At 36.3% G+C, this 13,479-nt stretch overlaps 1 long non-coding RNA gene across 1 annotated transcript; it reads left to right on the forward strand.

Moving 5' to 3' along the window:
- The first annotated feature begins 4,354 nt into the window (after nt 1-4,354).
- On the forward strand, nt 4,355-4,797 carry LOC149187029 (uncharacterized). Its single transcript, XR_016256179.1, has 2 exons — nt 4,355-4,383; nt 4,556-4,797. It is a non-coding gene; the product is annotated as an uncharacterized LOC149187029 (long non-coding RNA).
- The last annotated feature ends 8,682 nt before the right edge of the window (nt 4,798-13,479 follow it).

Below are 13,479 nucleotides of genomic sequence, written 5' to 3' on the forward strand. Positions count from 1 at the left end.
TCCCTCCCTTTCTCTTCCCAATTTGCCAAATCATAACTATTCTTCCAACCTTTTTCTTGTTGGCTTAATTCACTCTGCCTAATTTTTGAATTTTTCTAATCAAGTTGGCATTGATTCTTTAGACGTATTGGGAATATACCTATTTTCATTGAATATCTTGTCATTTTGATCAGCTGTACCTTCGAAAGAGAATAATATTCCAAATTACCTTTATAATTGGCTTGTTTTTGAATCCTTCAAGCAATAAAAGAAACTAGTTACTAAACAGTTCTTCTTTAGAAGATGCTGTAATAGAGGAGGGGAGACTCATTTCTATAACAGAAGAACGTAGGAAAGGGGGTTTCGTTGTTTACAAAACAATAGTCACATCTTGAAGGATCATTGATTCCTTGTTTCACCAGGTTCTCCTCTGTTAAAAGTGTCTCATTTGGCCAGACATTAAAAGTCAAGTTTGGAGATGGAATAGCTCAATTCGATCTTGTTTCATTTGATTTCTAGAGAGAGGAAGGATCCGCTCCTTCCAAGAAGTTTGAGGTATCCTTCTTTAATAATCTATTTTCTTGATTAGGTGCCCTGTTTTACTTATTCCTTTCTTATTGGAGCTTTCCCATCCGGGACTTGGGTCGAAGTTTGAGGTATCCTTCTTTAACAATCTATTTTCTTGATTGGGTTCCCTGTTTTACTTATTCCTTTCTTATTGGAGCTTTCCCCCCCAGGACTTGGGTCAGAAAGGTCCAAAGGGTGTTCAGAGTATTAAGAAGGGAAATGGGATAGATCCACTTCGTTTAAAGGGGAAGAATGTGAATCAGCCTAGGAGGATATATGTGCCAAAAATGAAGGATTGTTAACTTTAGACCATCTTCTAAATGGAGAGAATTCCAGATTTGATATTTGAAGGGTTTCCAAGGACACGGTTTTCAAAATCTTTCCACAAGAGGCATCCTTTGGCTGTAAAGTTAGATAGTTGTATATTTATAATTTATTTCAAGCTCGTGGCCTAGCTAGACACTAAAATGATTTATGAGACCCACTTGTTTGTGAGACAAAAAACCCTCTCCACATAACATTTGCATTATTTAATTTATAATAGTGTATATCTAGACTAACTTTGGTTGTGCCGTTTTCATTGTTTAATTTACAGTGGTATACATACCGTAGCTTTCTAGAATAACTCCTATTGTACTTGTATTTATGTTTGCTAATGGTGTCCCATGCAAAGCTTTCTAGAATATCTCCTATTGTACTTGTATTTATGTTTGCTAATGGTGTCCCATGCAAATCTCCTGTTACATTTTAGTAAAAACAATGTTCACATATTTGTGTGGAGATGATGCTAGGTACCAATTCTGACTTCTTAATCAAAGGGATACTTTCATACTTCCTAAATGCTTCCAACACATTATATTATCGTGCAAAGTTGTTGTTTATTCTTGACAACTATTTGTGCAATGCATTTCCATTTAAAAAAACAACAAAACAGAACTCACAAAACCTTCATTGAATTCACATGCATATGATGGGCGTAGAGCCGTCACATGCATTTCATAACATATAGTTTGAGTGGGATGTACTAATTATAAGTAGCGTCTTTTATCTTGTAATCCAAACGATAAAGTTTCATAATGTAATGACATATCAACCTTCGACTTACTGGCTGCCATTATAACACCAATGGTATATCCAACAATGCAAAAACTGGATATACCAATAATTTATGACTTAGCAAGGGTTGAGATGTCCTTTGTAGTGAGGGTGCCTAACCTTCTAGCCTTATCACAACAGGCGAACCATGCCCCTTGGAATTGAACCTGGGTGGATAGGAGAACAAACTATGCTCCCAACCACTTGAGCTACTAAGACAAGACAATAACCTTTGTGGTTATTGATTGGCACGGATGGACATGACAAAAGGTTGATAGCTAAAAATAGTTAGTTTATAGGTACCCTTGTTGATGGCAAGGTGCACCATGGACATGTCTATTGCCCTTTGTCAAACTTGGCACGTTGCAAATTTGTGTAGCTCCCATTAGTTAGGCCTACTAAGAGAAGCTCGGAAGGGAACTTGGTGATTTGCAAGTATGACGCATGATGAACAATATTGGCATAAAGAACTTGATTAGATTTTATAGACTTGTGATCCTAGGATACATGTAGATTCCAAGAGTTGGGGATTTGCTATTTTAGGGTTGCAATGGATGGGTAGAAGTGCCCTAAGGCATAAGCATCCGAGAGTACAATTGTACAATGCACTAGTTGGGTTCACATTCATTTGGCACACATCCACTAGATGAACTTCTTATGTGCACCATTGCTAAGCACACTTGGGTGTGATGGGCACATTTGTTGGGTGTGTGGCATCTCGGGCCCAACGTGATAAAGATGTTTGATAGTTGATGGAACAAGAATGAAGTGGGAAAATGCACCATTGGCCACACATTCGTCAGGCACACATCAACTGGACACACTTGTTGGGTGTACCTTTGTTGGTTGTGCTTGGGCACCTTCAGCACAGCAGCATTGGATGTCAGATAGTGGATGGACAAGAAGGGGCAGAGACTAATAGGCACACATATGTTAGACATGCTTACTGGGTGCACCCTTAGGCACCATTGGCTACACATTCGTCAGGCACACATCAACTGGACACACTTGTTGGGTGTACCTTTGTTGGTTGTGCTTGGGCACCTTCTACACAACACCATTGGATGTCAGATAGTGGATGGACAAGAAGGGGTAGAGACTAATAGGCACACATATGTTAGACATGCTTACTGGGTGCACCCTTGCCATGTGTGCTTGGGTGCCTTGGGCACACTTGTTAGGTGTGTTGTGACTTAAGCACAACACCATTAGATGTTGGACAATTTGAAATCAAGTAATGAAGGGGGTTAAATGCATCATTGATCATAGAAGTTGGTGATGTGGACACTTGAGTCCACTTAAGCATAGAGAGGTTTGTAATATGCCAAAGAAGGATGCAAGTGTGAGACAAGTCTTGTATAAGTAGTGGACACCTCAAAGTTGCTAAGGCATCATCCATTGATCATTCACCAAGAGTGTAAATGAGCTCGATTATCGTGCTAAGTTCAAGGTTGGCATGGTAGGGTGAAACTGCACTAACTGAGTGAGAAGAAAAAGAAGACAAGAATTACAAGAGGCAATCTTTCAATTTTTTAAAGGGTTTGGATTGTGAAAGTCTATTGGGTAGTAGTTAAGGCAATACTTTCTTTGACTCATTGTATATCTAGAATAAAGTTGCAATTATGTTGTTATATATCTGTGACATTTTTTATATGATAACAATAAGGCACTTGCCTTGGATGCTACCTCTACTTTGTGTGTTGTTATAATATGTTTACTTGAATGAATGTTATGTTCCTTGCAATGTATTTTGTTGGTTAAGTGTTAAGTATTGTTGGGATGTTTTAAAGGTTGTGGTGGGACATGTGCCTATTGTTTAATGAATTTGATTAAGTTGGATTCATTTGCATTTGATACATTGTAGCTTACAGTGGAGTTATGAGTAGACCTCAAGTTAAAGTGTGTAGTGTGGTTGTTGTAGGTGTATGTTGGCCAACCGACTGTGGTTGAGTAAAACTAGTGTCACACAACCTCAAGAGTCAAAACAGGCTTGGGGAAACTTAGGTTCTTGTAGAGAAATTCTAGCAAACTGTAGGTTCATGACAAATCGTATCAAAGCAGTGCAAATGTTCATTATGTTTGACCAAACTTGAGGCAAATTAGTAGGTTTGGGGACAAAATCAACCACAAGAGTGACTTAAGGTTGGAACAAAAACTTTGTTCCTTTTTTAATCAAGCAATCAAGACTACATTTTCGCACAAAAGTTGAATACTTCAACCTCTCTTAACCATGACTTAGAAGGGCGCTTCAAGCTTCGGTGGCAAGTTAAGCAGGTTGACAAAAGTAGGCTGAGGTAGTAAAGTAGATTGAGTCTTTGAGACTTCGGGTAGATTCTTTGCCCATACCTATATGCAGATGGATGGTGCAAAAGAAGAGTATGTGATGACAATGAAGCAATTGAAATTGCCCAAATCTAGTGTTAAGAATGTTGTTTTTTTCCTTTATTATCAGAATCATTTTGCTATTGATTTTCCTTTGAAGAAGATGTTGGAAGACTTGGAAGTACTCCAAGTGCAAAAAATTTAGAAGATAAAAACAACAGTGTTGGGAGGAGCCCAAGTGTACCAAACTTCAAAGGCATAGGTTCTTGATAGGCAAATTTAGGGTAGTAGTTTGGTAGGCAAGTGTACCAAACTTTTGCATGTAGTTTAATATATTTGTGTTAATTAATTCCATAAATTCAACTTAACAAGTTATATTTGTGTTGATGGGTTGAATTTGTTGTTTGGATGGACTCTATGGTATGTAATCTTAGTTGGATTTCCAATATACTTTTAAACCATATTTTCATTTTATTTTTTAGTACTATTAGATATTATATCTTACCTCATTTTATGGTTAACATTGTATAACAAAAACATGCGTTGTGTTATGTAATTAATACTAACATGTAATATTGATTTTTTTTGTCAGAATGCTATAGGTAATGATTGCCAAGACGATGATCCAAATTATGTTCAACATATATCAAGAGATGATGAGGATGAGGATGAGGATGATGGTGGTGAAGGAGGAGATGATGATGATAGTTGCGGTGTTGGTGATGATGTGGATCAGAGTAATGAGGATGGTCAAGATGATTATGAGGATGATCTTGGTGGTGGTAGCTAGGCATGCACATGCATTGTTTTTTATGAAGAAATTATTGTGTAGAATGACATTGTTATGTTTAGATGGGTGTTGTGAATTTACCCTATATCAATGAGAAATTTTGATTTTGTAATCATACGATGAGTTTGATTTATGTATGTTGTTAATTTATCGTAGAATAACGATATTCATGAAATATTTTGATTTGTTAATCATATTTGAATTTTAGTTGTTTTGATTAAAAATAATACTGATTTTATTAGTATTATGTTGCTATTTTATACATGTTTTGAAAATTGTTAATGGCACATTGCTATTTTTTTGGATGGATGTTGTCAATTTCTCTTAAATTTCTTTACAAATGATTTTGAATTGTGATATCTGCTTTAATGATATTTAGAAACTATCATATATTTCACTATGAATCTATAAAGGGGGTCATATATGTAAAGAAAAATATACTCTATATAAGAAGTCAAATGCGGATGTAACCATGGATGCAAAATTGAAAGTAAAATTGGATGTTAAACTAGGAATTAATACAAAATGCAAACAATTGACATACAAAGTGTTTTAAATTAGAAGTGAAAAATTGTGCAATAGTTGACACAAAGAAGGGAACAAAACATGGCATACAAAAGGATATCAAATTGGGCAAAAACAAGGACACATAAATGGGCACCAAATTAGATGCAAAAAAAGACAACAACTAGATGTAAAATAAGATGCAAAGTTGAGCGTTAAAAAGAAGCAAAAAACGTTACAAATTAATATGCCAAATGATGATGCAAATAATGGTTTAAATTTGGGATGCAAACTTGGGTGCAAAAAAGGAAAAAAAAAAGATGTAAGAAAAGACATAAAACAAGATGCAAAATGGGGCTGAAAAAAGGTGAAACCAAGGATGCCATATTGGATGTAAAAAATGATTCCTAATCACATGCAAATTTAGGCTCGAACTCAGACACAAAATTATATGCAAATGTGGACACAAAATGAGGCAAAAAAAGATGCAAATTTGGATGGTGAAAACGATGTAAAACTAGACACCAAAGAAATGCAAAATTGGATGAAAAAGTCGGTGTAAATAATGGTGCAACATTGGACACAAGTAGACAAAAAATGGTGCAAAAAGGGGCATAAAATAGCTTAAAATTGGATGCAAAACTTGGTGCAAAAACAAATACAAAATTAGACGTAAAAAATGGCTCTACATTGAATGTACCATTAGACACAAAATAAGATGCAAAGGTGGACTCAACATAAGATGCAAATATAAATGCAAATTTGGATGCTCAAAATGATGTAACATTAGATGCAAGAGATGGTGTTAAAAATGATGCAAAATTGGATGAAACAAATGACGCAAAATGGGCAAAATGATGGAGACAAATCAAACGTAAATGTGGATGTAAAAAATGGTCCAAAAAAAGATGCAAAAATGGGCACAAAAATGGATGCAAAATTTGGTGCTAAATCAAATTCAACACATGGTGCAAAGATAGGCACCAAAGCTGGTGCAAAAATAGAAGCAAAAACTAGTGTAAGACTAGATACAAAACCTGGCGTAAGATTAGATGCAAAAACTGACACAAAATGGATGCATAAAAAGACGTTAAATTGGATTCACAATACAGTGTAAACTTGATGCAAATGATGGTGCAAAAATGGAAGCAAAGAATGACACAAAATAGGAAGCAAAAGAGAATGAAAAATAGATGCAAAAAATGACACAAAACTAGAAGCAAAACCTGTCATAAAATAAGATGCAAATCTTGGTTCAAAATTTGACGCAATAAATGATGCATAGTTTGGTGTAAAAAATGATGCAAAATCTAGCGTGAAAAAGGATGCAAAATCAGGTGCAAAAAAGGACGCTTTAAAAATTGTACAATAGAGCCAGATTTAGCGCCAGGTTGCTCATCACAATTACAAAAAAAATGCACTAAAATCTGGCGCTAAATCTGGCGCAAATCACTGGTTTTGTTGTAGTGAATTGGCTAAAAAAAGTGTTGCTTTTTGTATCCTCATAATGTGCTATCAATTATTCCATAAAAATTGTCAAGTGATAAATTGTTTATGAGAGAAAAGCCATTGATACCATACAAACTGATTTGGTTCCAAATATAAAGTTGCAATACGTAGCTTTTGTGTGTTTTGCACATTATTGAGATCGAAAATTGCTCCATCTGTAATATCCATGTTGCGGGATCCTTGCCATCAAACTTCCTCATATCGATTTTTGGAATATGGTGGGTCTTTGATCCAACATTAGAGTCTATGGAATCATGATTAACATTTATTTTGTTCTCATCATGAGTTTCCTTTACTACCCTTTCACCATTAGTGACCCTTTCTTGTAGCAACTTATTCATATTTATCTTCAATTCTTCCATGTCTGTCTTCAAATCTATCTTCAAATCATCCATCTTAGCTTCCACGTCATTCATCTTAGCTTCTACACCGTTCTTTAAACAATCCATCTTAGCTTCTACGCCTTTCTTTAAACCATCCATCTTAGATTCTGTTCCTTTTTGTGCAAGGGACAGTTGTTGCACTTGGTCTTGTAATTTTGATATATCATGTTGCATTTCTTCCTCTTCTTCATGAGTCATGCTAGAGCTTTCAGGTTCCTTACTAGGTGTTTGCATTTTCTTTCCTTGGGGCATCAGTTACCGATAATAATGCTCTACTATGCCCTTTCAATTCCTTCAAAATAAATTTTCAAACCAAGCTTAAGCAAAAATTTAAGAAAATCTACACACCTTTTTTCACTTTGTAGGAGCTCGATATTGCCTCTGTTGTATCTCTGTACTTTCCAATCATCTAGATCTGAATTTGTGACTTGTAGTAGCCCTCTGTGTCCTCTTTCCAATGCCACAAGTCTGACCCAAATTGGATTCTCTAAGGAAGAGTTATGCAAAATCTCCCACAGTGACTTGATTATAGACTAGTCCAGTAGAGCAAACTTGTACGACGTGTCACGAGTCACTGTTTCAACCTTTAGATCTGAAAAATGCATACAAGAAACTACAATTTGTTCTCTTTCTGTACCTTCTTACGAAATTTCAATCCGATCCCCAGAGAGAAAGTTATGACGCTTTTCCCCAGGTCACCTGTTTGGAATGTAATTCCAGAGTCTGCAAAAATACCAACTTCCTCAGATTATATCTCCGCAAATATAGCGCGAAAAAATCTTAAATTCGGACCCAAGGTTCAGCATGATTTCTTCTCAAATGAGTTTTTTTTTCAACTTCTGAAACATCGCAGAAAAAAATTTATAGCGAAAATGCCACGATGACCTGTTTGGAGCAGCGAAACCCTAGAATCCAAAGTTTTGATACCAAATGTTATGAAACCAGCTCAAGAAAAAGATAGAAAAGATAGATCAACACCTTAGAATTCAGCCTCTTCGAGGGGTTAACCTCCTTTACATTACATAGATGAACAATTCTTGGATGATTCAAATGACAAAACCTCCTTTCTATATATAGGAGTCTAAGGAGTCACAATATAACCCAACCGACCTAACAATAATAATATAAAGCCACAAAAATAACAATAGAGGGATTCTATGGAGCACAATAATGACAATATGGGGATAATAGCGGCACAACAATATTAATAAGGGGTACAACTACAATAGTAATGGGGTAATCACTAGCATTATAGGGACCCAACAGTGATGCCCTAAGTAACATCAGAATAATTAAATACCCCGGAGTTTCATGTTAGCATACAAGAACATATACGTTGGAAATTTTGATACTATTTGGGGTTGTAAAAGTTACTGGATGCTCTAATGGTTGAACAAGTAGTTTATGTGTGGATTTCTCCTTGAAACGTTTTGAACATATTTGACAAGCATGCTTGGATTAATGATTAAGATGGAGAGATGAAGTACCATAAAATTGCCTGTATGATGGTACTTGGGAGGACATATTGGCCGACCGTTGATGACGTCTAGATCCTGATAAGGGAGGGTATCATTGGTCTTATGGAGCTTTGAACTTAGAGATGATACCTAGATCCCTGAGGGTTTGTGTTATGGTTGAATCCTGATGGTACATATAATGGCAGATGCCTGGATAACACCTTAGTCCCTATTAGTGCATTAGATCCTTGCATGAGGTGTCGTGACACTTGGATCTTTGATGTGTTAGATACCTTGGCAGTTAGGGTATCCCTAGCATTGCATATGTTAAAAAACTTCTAATGAGAACTTTTCAAAGGACGTATTGTCCATGTACTAGTTGTTAATTGTGAACACCTCCCTAGTTAAGAGGGAGTGTTGAAAGTTGTAACTAGTGTCGATCTTCATAATTGTATTTAGATCATGACATGATGTAATCATTATTGTACTTGTCAAAAGAAGGAAAACTATTTTTGTAAAATAAAATTATTTATTTGAAAAATGGGTTTCTTGCCCATGGTCATTGGTCCTAGGTCCAACACCCATTGAGTGCTCTAGGTTTTTGTCTTGAGTCAAAGTCAAAGTCATGATGTAAAAGATCCATTGGGGCTCATGTAACAAAAAGAAATATTATTTATGTAAATAAACCACCAAGATCAGGTCGGCCAACCCTTCATGTTAGCCTAGTGGAGGCCCATCCAACACTCAAAGAAGCCTATATAAAGGGAAGAAATCCACCTCCATTTGATACACACACTTGGCATATCATCTCATGATTTTTTCTGTGGCTAGAAGGTAATGCGAAGGCTAGAGAAAAGGAAGAATAGACCAATGAAGGAAAGGGAGGATATCTTTATGAAGTTGCTTCTGAAATACACCTTCATCAACTCTCTTATGCGATTTTTTTGTGGACGTTAGGGTTTCCACAGGTATGAAACAAAGCATAAGCTATTACAGATATTGGTTGGAGGACATATCTCTTCTATGCTAGTTGACCTGGTCTTGGTGTGTTGGTCTTGAAAGACTTCTTTGAATTGATTCTATAAGAAAGAGTTCTCTACGTTTTCCCCTATTGAGGGGTTTTTCCCTAGCTTGGAGCTTATCTATGATGCTCTCTTTATTATTTCCGTATCTTCTTGTTTGGCATTTATCTTAATGATGAAATAATAATAATAATAATAATAATAATGAAGTAATGTAATATCACAAGAACTTGTTAAAGAATAGAAAAATAATTTGAAATAAGCTCTAGTTCAAGGTGCCCTAGATTCTTAAAAAAAAAAGAAAAAAGAAATAAAAATGAAATTATCATTGATAATTATTGATCACTTTATTAAAAAAAATAATAAACAAATAAATAGAATCACAAATAAAAAACAACCCACTTACTATATCTTCAAAATGATAACCTAGCTATATCATCACATGGTCAAAAATAGAAAAAATAAAATTACAAATTATCACTAGGCATCACCACCACACCCCATTCTGCCACCTCGTGGAGATGGACATCATGCCACTTAAACCCTAACTATGGTATAAATCAAACTCCTCTACACCCCCAACATGTTCTCAAAGAAGATAGCAAATGCCCATCAACTCAGCTATATCATCAAAATGGTAAAAAGAGGAAAATAAGTTTTAACGACAGATTCTCACCATCATAGCCCTTGCTGCCATCTCCGGGACGTGGACATCGTTACTCTTAACCAAAATCAAAATCATATACACCCCACCATGTTCTCAAAGAAGAGGGCAGATACCCACAGTAGACATCAAAAGTCCATTAGAGAAGCTCCAGTTACATTGAACTTTACGGTCCCGTTCCAAGTTGTTTCGAGAGTGACATATGCACACGTCATCATGTTACTATGTGCAAGTTGGCGAGGAAATTCCACGCAAGCCACTACCTTCAGCATGCGAAGATTATCAGCGCCGCTGCCATGTAAAGATGAGGGAGACGCATTCGGAATCGATGGAAATATGAGAGGGCGCCGCATCAAGCCCACCTGATAGATTGCAACTATACCGTAAACGCAACCGATCATGAAATGCCATGCGTGCGCGAAACGTTAAAATTGTCGCCCTCCTGAGTGGAATCCACCTGACAGATTGCAACTATACCGTAAACGCAACCGGCCACTATACCGTAAACGCAACCGATCATGAAATGTCATGCGTGCGCGAAACGTTAAAATTGTCGCCCTCCTGAGTGGAATCTACGTTTCACACAGATTTTGTAATCACGACAAAATTAAGGTACAACATTGGCACGAGGGTATCTTCACATTAAAGATATCTAGACATCCGAATATTGGGAAAAATTTATAAGTGGTGAGAGGACAGAGTTGTGTTAAGTCCCACTTGATGTCCTAAAGGCCGCTATTGAACTTATCATGTACGCTTTCCAGGAAACTCATGGTAAACCTTCATCGTTGTAGGGGGTAAATGAGGGTTGGCGTGTCACATTAAAATGTTGTTGTCGACATGGCATGTTAATGTGGCACTTAGGGTATGGTATTGTTGATGCGGTAGTTGAGGTGGTATTCTATGTGAGGTGGTATTCTATGTGATTGATGACATGGGTTTCGGAGATCGAAAATCTGGTTTTTTTAAGAAGTCATTAAAGGTTTTTCCAAGATTTAGATGGTAGACGCTATTATCCCAACTCTAGATCACATGGGTTGATAGGGTCGAGAACATGAGCTTAACTAAAGGAGGGCTAGGGAGGAAGAGATCCATAAATTTGGCTTTTTTAGAAAATATTACTTAACATTTTATTTAAATCCGAACGTGGACCATTGATCAAACTCATTGTGCTACTAGACATAATATGAATGCCCATCAATACTAGATTTCAACAAAGGTCCTCTTCTCTATTAATTATATGTTGATTGACAAAACTCAAATCTAGTGCAAATCCATAGGATCGAAGGATAGGAAGTTAGGAAATTTGAAACTATTGAAAAATATCGTTTTTGGAAAAGCTTGGATCTGAATGCCAATGTGGCATGCTGGCGTGCTAGGAAGATAAGGTGGAATGATGTGGCATGCTGACATGGCTCGTGACATGGCTTATGATGTGGCATGCTAACATGGCTCGTGACATGGCTTATGATGTGGCATGCTAACATGGCAAGATGATCTAGCACCTTTGTCAAGACAGAGTTGATGTGACAATTATGTTAACACATAATGTGGAATCTAGAGGGTTGACCTATTAACCCTCGCAAAAGTTCAGAAATCCAAAAATTTCATTAACGACCATTTTTAGAAAAAATCATAGGTGGTGAGACCCAAATCAAAGTCGATAGTTGATAGATCATTAGGTGGCGGGGATTGCTCCATCTCTAGAAAAATTCCATATGGCAGGAATCTAGACTCTATCAGTGGTCATTTTTATAATCATTTTTCTATTTCCAAATAGAACCAATATCTAGACTTCGTTAAATCCAGAATTTTTATTTACTCAATTGTTACAAAAGCTTGGATCCAAATGTGACACAACATCTAACATGCTCGCCTTACAGAGGTGGCATGTATCAAAGTCTATATGTTGGCAGATGATCGCCATGTGTTGGTCATGTGTCCGTTAATGTGGTGTAGTATGTCGGTGACACATGTTGGGACTACCACATGCTAATCACATGTTAATTGTATAGATGTTGGCTAGACATAAACTAGTAGAAATATTTTAAGGGCCATAACTTTGTGTTCAAAGATTGAAATAATTTAAAATTTATGTCATTGGAAAGCTCTCAATGAGGAAGACAATGGTGACTTCAAAAACGAGGTTTGAGATAGTTCTAGAAAGAGAAAAAAAAATTGATACCCCACCTCCATAAAGTCACCTTTGGGGGCAAGTATGTTACATCCATTTTCTATTTTTTATACTCCGAGAGTACTGAAGTGCTATCAATTTTATCCAACAAATTGGACTACCCATTGTGCTCATGGAGATTATTTGGTTTGATTCACCACTACTTTTAGCCACAATGGAGAGGAGCCAAGCCTAAGCAACACACTTGAGAAACAACAAGAACCCTCTTAAAGAACATGCCAATGACACTAACTTCTTCAACGAGATTTATGCCTAGGTGTTAGGTAAGGGATGATTTGTTTATTCTTTTATAAATCTCGTGTTCTAGTTTATTATGTTTTGTTGCATTTCCTTTTTGTTTACATGAATAGTTTACATATAAAGTTGAACATGTCCATTTGAAGTTAGTCTTTCTAACTTTGTTTTCTTTATTTGTTAGTGATCTAGCACAACTACTCTATTAGTAGATTTTGCTGACCATTGTTGCAAATCTTACACACCACTAGTGTTCTCTAGGCATTGTGCCTACACATAAGCCTTGTCAACTATCCTAGCCTTAAACAAAATCACTTACTTTCATAAGTACTTATCATTAGGCTCCTTAAATACTTGAGGAGTACATTTAGGTTATTGGGAGATACACCAATCATAATCAAAATTCTTCTCAATTCAGTGGTGTACTATAGTACACTAAACCTGTGTCTTTGTCTAAAGTGATGCCAACAAATCCACTAGCTCTTTACATACTCAATAGGGTAGAAACGAGACGATGATTATTTTAAACACTGCCCACTTAGTTATTGGGGGATTTCCCTCCAACTGAAGTGTCTCTATATGAATTTCACACCAAGTTAAGGCACGATCCTCTAATTTTAGTGGGGCAAATGAAATATTTTTCTCTTCTTCTAGGTTATGGACATTGAAATAAACCTCTAGCTATTGCAACCAAAGATTCAACTTAACAACATCAATCTCACTTTCACTTTTATTTTAAATAGATATTGTCAAGGAGTG

Source organism: Pinus tabuliformis, chromosome 3_1 (assembly GCF_031772625.1).
Source record: "Pinus tabuliformis cultivar Carrire ecotype Pingquan chromosome 3_1, CPIR1, whole genome shotgun sequence".
NCBI classification, from domain to species: Eukaryota; Viridiplantae; Streptophyta; class Pinopsida; order Pinales; family Pinaceae; genus Pinus; species Pinus tabuliformis.